This window comes from Salmo salar, unplaced genomic scaffold, assembly GCF_905237065.1.
Source record: "Salmo salar unplaced genomic scaffold, Ssal_v3.1, whole genome shotgun sequence".
NCBI lineage: Eukaryota > Metazoa > Chordata > Actinopteri > Salmoniformes > Salmonidae > Salmo > Salmo salar.
This window is the reverse complement of record NW_025548272.1, coordinates 221,073-230,109: the sequence shown is the minus strand read 5'-3', so window position 1 is coordinate 230,109 and position 9,037 is coordinate 221,073.

Below are 9,037 nucleotides of genomic sequence, written 5' to 3'. Positions count from 1 at the left end.
ATACCCTGTATATAGCCTCCACATTGACTCTGTACCGTAACACCCTGTATATAGCCTCCACATTGACTCTGTACCGTAATACCCTGTATATAGCCTCCACATTGACTCTGTACCGGTACCCCCTGTATATAGCCTCCACATTGACTCTGTACCGTAATACCCTGTATATAGCCTCCACATTGACTCTGTACCGGAATACCCCTGTATATAGCCTCCACATTGACTCTGTACCGTAATACCCTGTATATAGCCTCCACATTGACTCTGTACCGTAATACCCTGTATATAGCCTCCACATTGACTCTGTACCGTAATACCCCTGTATATAGCCTCCACATTGACTCTGTACCGGTACCCCCTGTATATAGCCTCCACATTGACTCTGTACCGTAATACCCTGTATATAGCCTCCACATTGACTCTGTACCGTAATACCCTGTATATAGCCTCCACATTGACTCTGTACCGTAATACCCTGTATATAGCCTCCACATTGACTCTGTACCGTAATACCCTGTATATAGCCTCCACATTGACTCTGTACCGGTACCCCCTGTATATAGCCTCCACATTGACTCTGTACCGTAATACCCTGTATATAGCCTCCACATTGACTCTGTACCGGTACCCCCCTGTATATAGCCTCCACATTGACTCTGTACCGTAATACCCTGTATATAGCCTCCACATTGACTCTGTACCGTAATACCCTGTATATAGCCTCCACATTGACTCTGTACCGTAATACCCCTGTATATAGCCTCCACATTGACTCTGTACCGTAACACCCTGTATATAGCCTCCACATTGACTCTGTACCGTAACACCCTGTATATAGCCTCCACATTGACTCTGTACCGTAATACCCTGTATATAGCCTCCACATTGACTCTGTACCGTAACACCCTGTATATAGCCTCCACATTGACTCTGTACCGTAACACCCTGTATATAGCCTCCACATTGACTCTGTACCGTAACACCCTGTATATAGCCTCCACATTGACTCTGTACCGTAACACCCTGTATATAGCCTCCACATTGACTCTGTACCGTAATACCCTGTATATAGCCTCCACATTGACTCTGTACCGTAATACCCTGTATATAGCCTCCACATTGACTCTGTACCGTAATACCCTGTATATAGCCTCCACATTGACTTTGTACCGTAATACCCTGTATATAGCCTCCACATTGACTCTGTACCGTAATACCCTGTATATAGCCTCCACATTGACTGTAACGTAATACCCTGTATATAGCCTCCACATTGACTCTGTACCGTAATACCCTGTATATAGCCTCCACATTGACTCTGTACCGTAATACCCTGTATATATCACTGTTAGTCTACACCTGTTGTTTACGAAGCATGTGACCAATAACATGTGATTTGATTTAACCCCTGACCCCTACCCTAACTAACGTTAGCCACCTACGTAATTCATAACATATCACAGGAAATGTAATTCATAACATATCATACGAATTGTAATTCATAACATATCATACGAATTGTAATTCATAACATATCAAAGGAATTGTAATTCATAACATATCATATGAATTGTAATTCATAACATATCACAGGAATTGTAATTCATAACATATCACAGGAATTGTAATTCATAACATATCATAAGAATTGTAATTCATAACAAATCATAAGAATTGTAATTCATAACATATCGTACGAATTGTAATTCATAACAAATCACAGACATTGTAATTCATAACATATCATACGAATTGTAATTCATAACATAACACAGGAATTGTAATTCATAACATATCATAAGAATTGTAATTCATAACATATCACAGAAATTGTAATTCATAACATATCATATGGATTGTAATTCATAACATATCACAGGAATTGCAATTCATAACATATCGCAGGAATTGTAATTCATAACATATCATACAGATTGTAAATCATAACATATCACAGGAAATGTAATTCATAACATATCACAGGAATTGTAATTCATAACATATCACAGGAATTGTAATTCATAACATATCATACAGATTGTAAATCATAACATATCACAGGAAATGTAATTCATAACATATCACAGGAATTGTAATTTATAACATATCACAGGAAATGTAATTCATAACATATCTAAGGAATTGTAATTCATAACATATCATAAGAATTGTAATTCATAAAATATCACAGACATTGTAATTCATAACATATCTTATGGATTGTAATTCATAATATATCACAGGAATTGTAATTCATAACATATCATACTGATTGTAATTCATAACATATCACAAGAATTGTAATTCATAACATATCACAGGAATTGTAATTCATAACATATCACAAGAATTGTAATTCATAACATATCACAAGAATTGTAATTCATAACATATCTAAGGAATTGTAATTGATAACATATCATACTAAATGGATGATGGACATCCACAAATGAATAGATAGCATATGAAACATAACATATCTACTCCTGAGTCCAGGTTGGGCTAAGGCCTAAGGCCCACCTGCCATGTGCATCAGGAAACACAGGTATAGAACTCAACACTAGGCCCTGTGTAACCTCCTAAACACTAGGCCCTGTGGAACCTACAGACAGGTACATAGTTGGGTCACACCTCTCTAGGGCAGAGTTTAGGACTGGCAACATCATTCATCAAAGTTATTTTGGTAGAGTACTGGAAGACACTGAGATTGACATAATGCATCTGCTTCATACAACTCTATGAATCTGTGCCAGTCGTTTCTCTCTCCAGACGTTTCTCTCTCCAGTCGTTTCTCTCTCCAGTCGTCCCGTCGTTTCTCTCTCCCGTCGTTTCTCTCTCCAGTCGTTTTCTCTCCAGTCGTTTCTCCCGTCGTTTCTCTCTCCAGTCGTTTCTCTCTCCCATCGTTTCTCCAGTCGTTTCTCTCTCCAGTCGTTTCTCTCTCCAGTCGTCCCGTCGTTTCTCTCTCCCGTCGTTTCTCTCTCCCGTCGTTTCTCTCTCCCGTCGTTTCTCTCTCCAGTCGTTTCTCTCTCCAGTCGTTTCTCCCGTCGTTTCTCTCTCCCGTCGTTTCTCTCTCCCGTCGTTTCTCTCTCCGTCGTTTCTCTCTCCAGTCGTTTCTCTCTCAGTCGTTTCTCCCGTCGTTTCTCTCTCCAGACGTTTCTCCCGTCGTTTCTCTCTCCAGTCGTTTCTCTCTCCAGTCGTTTCTCTCTCCAGTCGTTTCTCTCTCCAGTCGTTTCTCTCTCCAGTCGTTTCTCCAGTCGTTTCTCTCTCCAGACGTTTCTCCCGTCGTTTCTCTCTCCAGTCGTTTCTCTCTCCAGTCGTTTCTCTCTCCAGTCGTTTCTCTCTCCAGTCGTTTCTCCAGTCGTTTCTCTCTCCAGACGTTTCTCTCTCCAGTCGTTTCTCTCTCCCGTCGTTTCTCTCTCCAGTCGTTTCTCTCTCCAGTCATTTCTCTCTCCCGTCGTTTCTCTCTCCAGACGTTTCTCTCTCCCGTCGTTTCTCTCTCCCGTCGTTTCTCTCTCCCGTCGTTTCTCTCTCCCGTCGTTTCTCTCTCCAGTCGCTTTCTCTCTCAGACGTTTCTCTCTCCAGTCGTCCCGTCGTTTCTCTCTCCAGTCGTTTCTCTCTCCAGACGTTTCTCTCTCCAGTCGTCCCGTCGTTTCTCTCTCCAGTCGTTTCTCTCTCCCGTCGTTTCTCTCTCCAGTCGTTTCTCTCTCCAGTCGTTTCTCTCTCCAGTCATTTCCTTTCAGACCAGTGAAGTGTTATCGTTGTGAGAAAACCCCTGAGTCTGAGGTGATAGAGAGAATTCTATATCTCCTCTGTCCCCCTCCCATCCAGGAGACAATCTGTCTCCCTCCCATCCAGGAGACAATCTGTCCCCCTCCCATCCAGGAGACAATCTGTCCCCCTCCCATCCAGGAGACAATCTGTCCCCCTCCCATCCAGGAGATAATCTGACTCCCTCCCATCCAGGAGACAATCTGTCCCCCTCCCATCCAGGAGATAATCCTTGTCTCCCTCCCATCTAGGAGACAATCCCTGCTCTGACCCTCTGTCTCCCTCCCATCCAGGAGACAATCCTCTGTCCCCCTCCCATCCAGGAGACAATCTTGCTTGTCCCCCTCCCATCCAGGAGATAATCTGACTCCCTCCCATCCAGGAGACAATCCCCTGTCCCCCTCCCATCCAGGAGATAATCCTTGTCTCCCTCCCATCTAGGAGACAATCCCTGCTTGGATCCTCTGTCTCCCTCCCATCCAGGAGACAATCTGTCTCCCTCCCATCCAGGAGACAATCTGTCTCCCTCCCATCCAGGAAACAATCCCTGCTTGGATCCTCTGTCTCCCTCCCATCTAGGAGACAATCCCTGCTTGGATCCTCTGTCTCCCTCCCATCTAGGAAACAATCCCTGCTTGGACCCTCTGTCTCCCTCCCATCCAGGAAACAATCCCTGCTTGGATCCTCTGTCTCCCTCCCATCTAGGAAACAATCCCTGCTCTGACCCTCTGTCTCCCTCCCATCTAGGAGACAATCTGTCTCCTTCCCATCCAGGAAACAATCCCTGCTCTGACCCTCTGTCTCCCTCCCATCTAGGAAACAATCCCTGCTTGGATCCTCTGTCTCCCTCCCATCCAGGAAACAATCCCTGCTCTGACCCTCTGTCTCCCTCCCATCCAGGAAACAATCCCTGCTCTGACCCTCTGTCTCCCTCCCATCTAGGAAACAATCCCTGCTCTGACCCTCTTTATCTAGGGTCGGATTCTTCCCCGTGTCCTCCAGACAATACCCCTGACTTTGCAGTCTAGGATTTGTTCACTGAATCACTGTGTACCAAATACCAACTGTGAATGTATGACTAGATAGGTTTAGCTTTAGGACATATTATACCCACCACAAAGCCATATAGCTGTTGATGAACGATCAACCCACCACAAAGCCATATAGCTGTTGATGAACGATCAACCCACCACAAAGCCATATAGCTGTTGATGAACGATCAACCCACCACAAAGCCATATAGCGGTTGATGAACGATCAACCCACCACAAAGCCATATAGCTGTTGATGAACGATCAACCCACCACAAAGCCATATAGCTGTTGATGAACGATCAACCCACCACAAAGCCATATAGCTGTTGATGAACGATCAACCCACCACAAAGCCATATAGCTGTTGATGAACGATCAACCCACCACAAAGCCATATAGCTGTTGATGAACGATCAACCCACCACAAAGCCATATAGCTGTTGATGAACGATCAACCCACCACAAAGCCATATAGCTGTTGATGAACGATCAACCCACCACAAAGCCATATAGCTGTTGATGAACGATCAACCCACCACAAAGCCATATAGCAGGGTGTTAATGACCTGTTTTAGGGAGCGATACCCACTCTGTAGACTCCAGGAGGAAACCTGAGAGCTTCCCATTGAGAGATACCCACCCTATAGACTCCAGGAGGAAACCTGAGAGCTTCCCATTGAGAGATACCATCCTATATACTCCAGGAGGAAACCTGAGAGCTTCCCATTGAGAGATACCCACTCTATAGACTCCAGGAAGAAACCTGAGAGCTTCCCATTGAGAGATACCCATCCTATAGACTCCAGGAAGAAACCTGAGAGCTTCCCATTGAGAGATACCCACCCTATAGACTCCAGGAGGAAACCTGAGAGCTTCCCATTGAGAGATACCCACTCCGTAGACTCCAGGAGGAAACCTGAGAGCTTCCCATTGAGAGATAACCACCCTATAGACCCCAGGAGGAAACCTAAGAGCTTCCCATTTAGAGATACCCACCCTATAGACTCCAGGAGGAAACCTGAGAGCTTCCCATTGAGAGATACCCACCCTATAGACTCCAGGAGGAAACCTGAGAGCTTCCCATTGAGAGATACCCACCCTATAGACTCCAGGAGGAAACCTGAGAGCTTCCCATTGAGAGATACCCACCCTATAGACTCCAGGAGGAAACATGAGAGCTTCCCATTGAGAGATACCCACCCTATAGACTCCAGGAGGAAACCTGAGAGCTTCCCATTGAGAGATACCCACCCTATAGACTCCAGGAGGAAACCTGAGAGCTTCCCATTGAGAGATACCCACCCTATAGACTCCAGGAGGAAACCTGAGAGCTTCCCATTGAGAGATACCCACCCTATAGACTCCAGGAGGAAACCTGAGAGCTTCCCATTGAGAGATACCCACCCTATAGACTCCAGGAGGAAACCTAAGAGCTTCCCATTTAGAGATACCCACCCTATAGATTCCAGGAGGAAACCTGAGAGCTTCCCATTGAGAGATACCCACCCTATAGACTCCAGGAGGAAACCTGAGAGCTTCCCATTGAGAGATACCCACCCTATAGACTCCAGGAGGACACCTGAGAGCTTCCCATTGAGAGATACCCACCCTATAGACCCCAGGAGGAAACCTGAGAGCTTCCCATTTAGAGATACCCACCCTATAGACTCCAGGAGGAAACCTGAGAGCTTCCCATTGAGAGATACCCACCCTATAGACTCCAGGAGGAAACCTGAGAGCTTCCCATTGAGAGATACCCACCCTATAGACTCCAGGAGGAAACCTGAGAGCTTCCCATTGAGAGATACCCATCCTATAGACTCCAGGAGGAAACCTGAGAGCTTCCCATTGAGAGATACCCACCCTATAGACTCCAGGAGGAAACCTGAGAGCTTCCCATTGAGAGATACCCACCCTATAGACTCCAGGAGGAAACCTGAGAGCTTCCCATTGAGAGATACCCACACCAATAGACTCCAGAAGGAAACAGAGCTTCCCATTGAGAGATACCCACCCTATAGACTCCAGGAGGAAACCTGAGAGCTTCCCATTGAGAGATACCCACCCTATAGACTCCAGGAGGAAACCTGAGAGCTTCCCATTGAGAGATACCCACCCTATAGACTCCAGGAGGAAACCTGAGAGCTTCCCATTGAGAGATACCCACACCAATAGACTCCAGGAGGAAACAGAGCTTCCCATTGAGAGATACCCAGAACAATGTGTAATACAATAGTATCCTACCTGTGAAGGATTATGGAATGGGACATAGAAAGAATGAATTAGAATTCAGATGTCCTCAAAGAGGCAATTATTTTAGCAGCAATCACCATACATACAGAGGAAATCACATATAAAAAACAACATCCAAACTGTAAAGGATGGTGTGTGTGTGTGTGTGTGTGTGTGTGTGTGTGTGTGTGTGTGTGTGTGTGTGTGTGTTTTGGTAGCCAAGCCTCACCTGTTGAGAGGATACAACTGACACACCAGTACAAACACACATTCCCGTCTCACTCTCACTTCACACTCTAATCGTTACCTGTCAAACAGGAAGTAGTAAACACACCGTGTGTGTGTGAGTGTGTGTGTGTGTGTGTGTGTGTGTGTGTGTTTCCTGGTAATGTCCAGACATGAAACTGGTTCCCATGAAATACCTGGAATACAACACACCTTTCACCTTTATCTGTCATCTGTTATAACGACACTACACTTTATCTGTTATAACAACACTTTATCTGTTATAACAACACTACACTTTATCTGTTATAACAACACTACACTTTATCTGTTATAACAACACTTTATCTGTTATAACAACACTACACTTTATCTGTTATAACAACACTACACTTGATCTGCTATAACAACACTTTATCTGTTATAACAACACTACACTTTATCTGTTATAACAACACTACACTTTATCTGTTATAACAACACTACACTTAATCTGTTATAACAACACTTTATCTGCTATAACAACACTACACTTTATCTGCTAAAACAACACTACACTTTATCTGTTATAACAACACTACACTTTATCTGTTATATCAACACTACGCTTTATCTGTTATAACAACACTACACTTAATCTGTTATAACAACCCTTTATCTGTTATAACAACACTTCACATTATCTGTTATAACAACACTTTATATGTTATAACAACACTACACTTTATCTGTTATAACAACACTACACTTCATCTGTTATAACAACACTACACTTCATCTGTTATAACAACACTACACTTTATCTGTTATAACAACACTACACTTCATCTGTTATAACAACACTACACTTTATCTGTTATAACAACACTACACTTTATCTGCTAAAACAACACTTTATCTGTTAAAACAACACTACACTTTATCTGTTATAACAACACTACACTTTATCTGCTAAAACAACACTTTATCTGTTATAACAACACTACACTTTATCTGTTATAACAACACTACACTTTATCTGTTATAACGACACTACGCTTTATCTGTTATAACAACACTTTATCTGTTATAACAACACTACACTTTATCTGTTATAACAACACTACACTTCATCTGTTATAACAACACTACACTTTATCTGTTATAACAACACTACACTTTATCTGCTAAAACAACACTTTATCTGTTATAACAACACTACACTTTATCTGTTATAACAACACTACACTATCTGCTAAAACAACACTTTATCTGTTATAACAACACTACACTTTATCTGTTATAACAACACTACACTTTATCTGTTATAACAACACTACACTTTATCTGTTATAACAACACTACACTTTATCTGTTATAACGACACTACGCTTTATCTGTTATAACAACACTTTATCTGTTATAACAACACTACACTTTATCTGTTATAACAACACTTTATCTGTTATAACAACACTTTATCTGTTATAACAACACTACACTTTATCTGTTATAACAACACTTTATCTGTTATAACAACACTACACTTTATCTGTTATAACAACACTTTATCTGTTATAACAACACTACACTTCATCTGTTATAACAACACTACACTTCATCTGTTATAACAACACTACACTTTATCTGTTATAACAACACTACACTTGATCTGCTATAACAACACTACACTTTATCTGTATTAACATCACTACACTTTATCTGCTATAACAACACTACACTTTATCTGTTATAACAACACTACACTTGATCTGCTATAACAACACTACACTTTATCT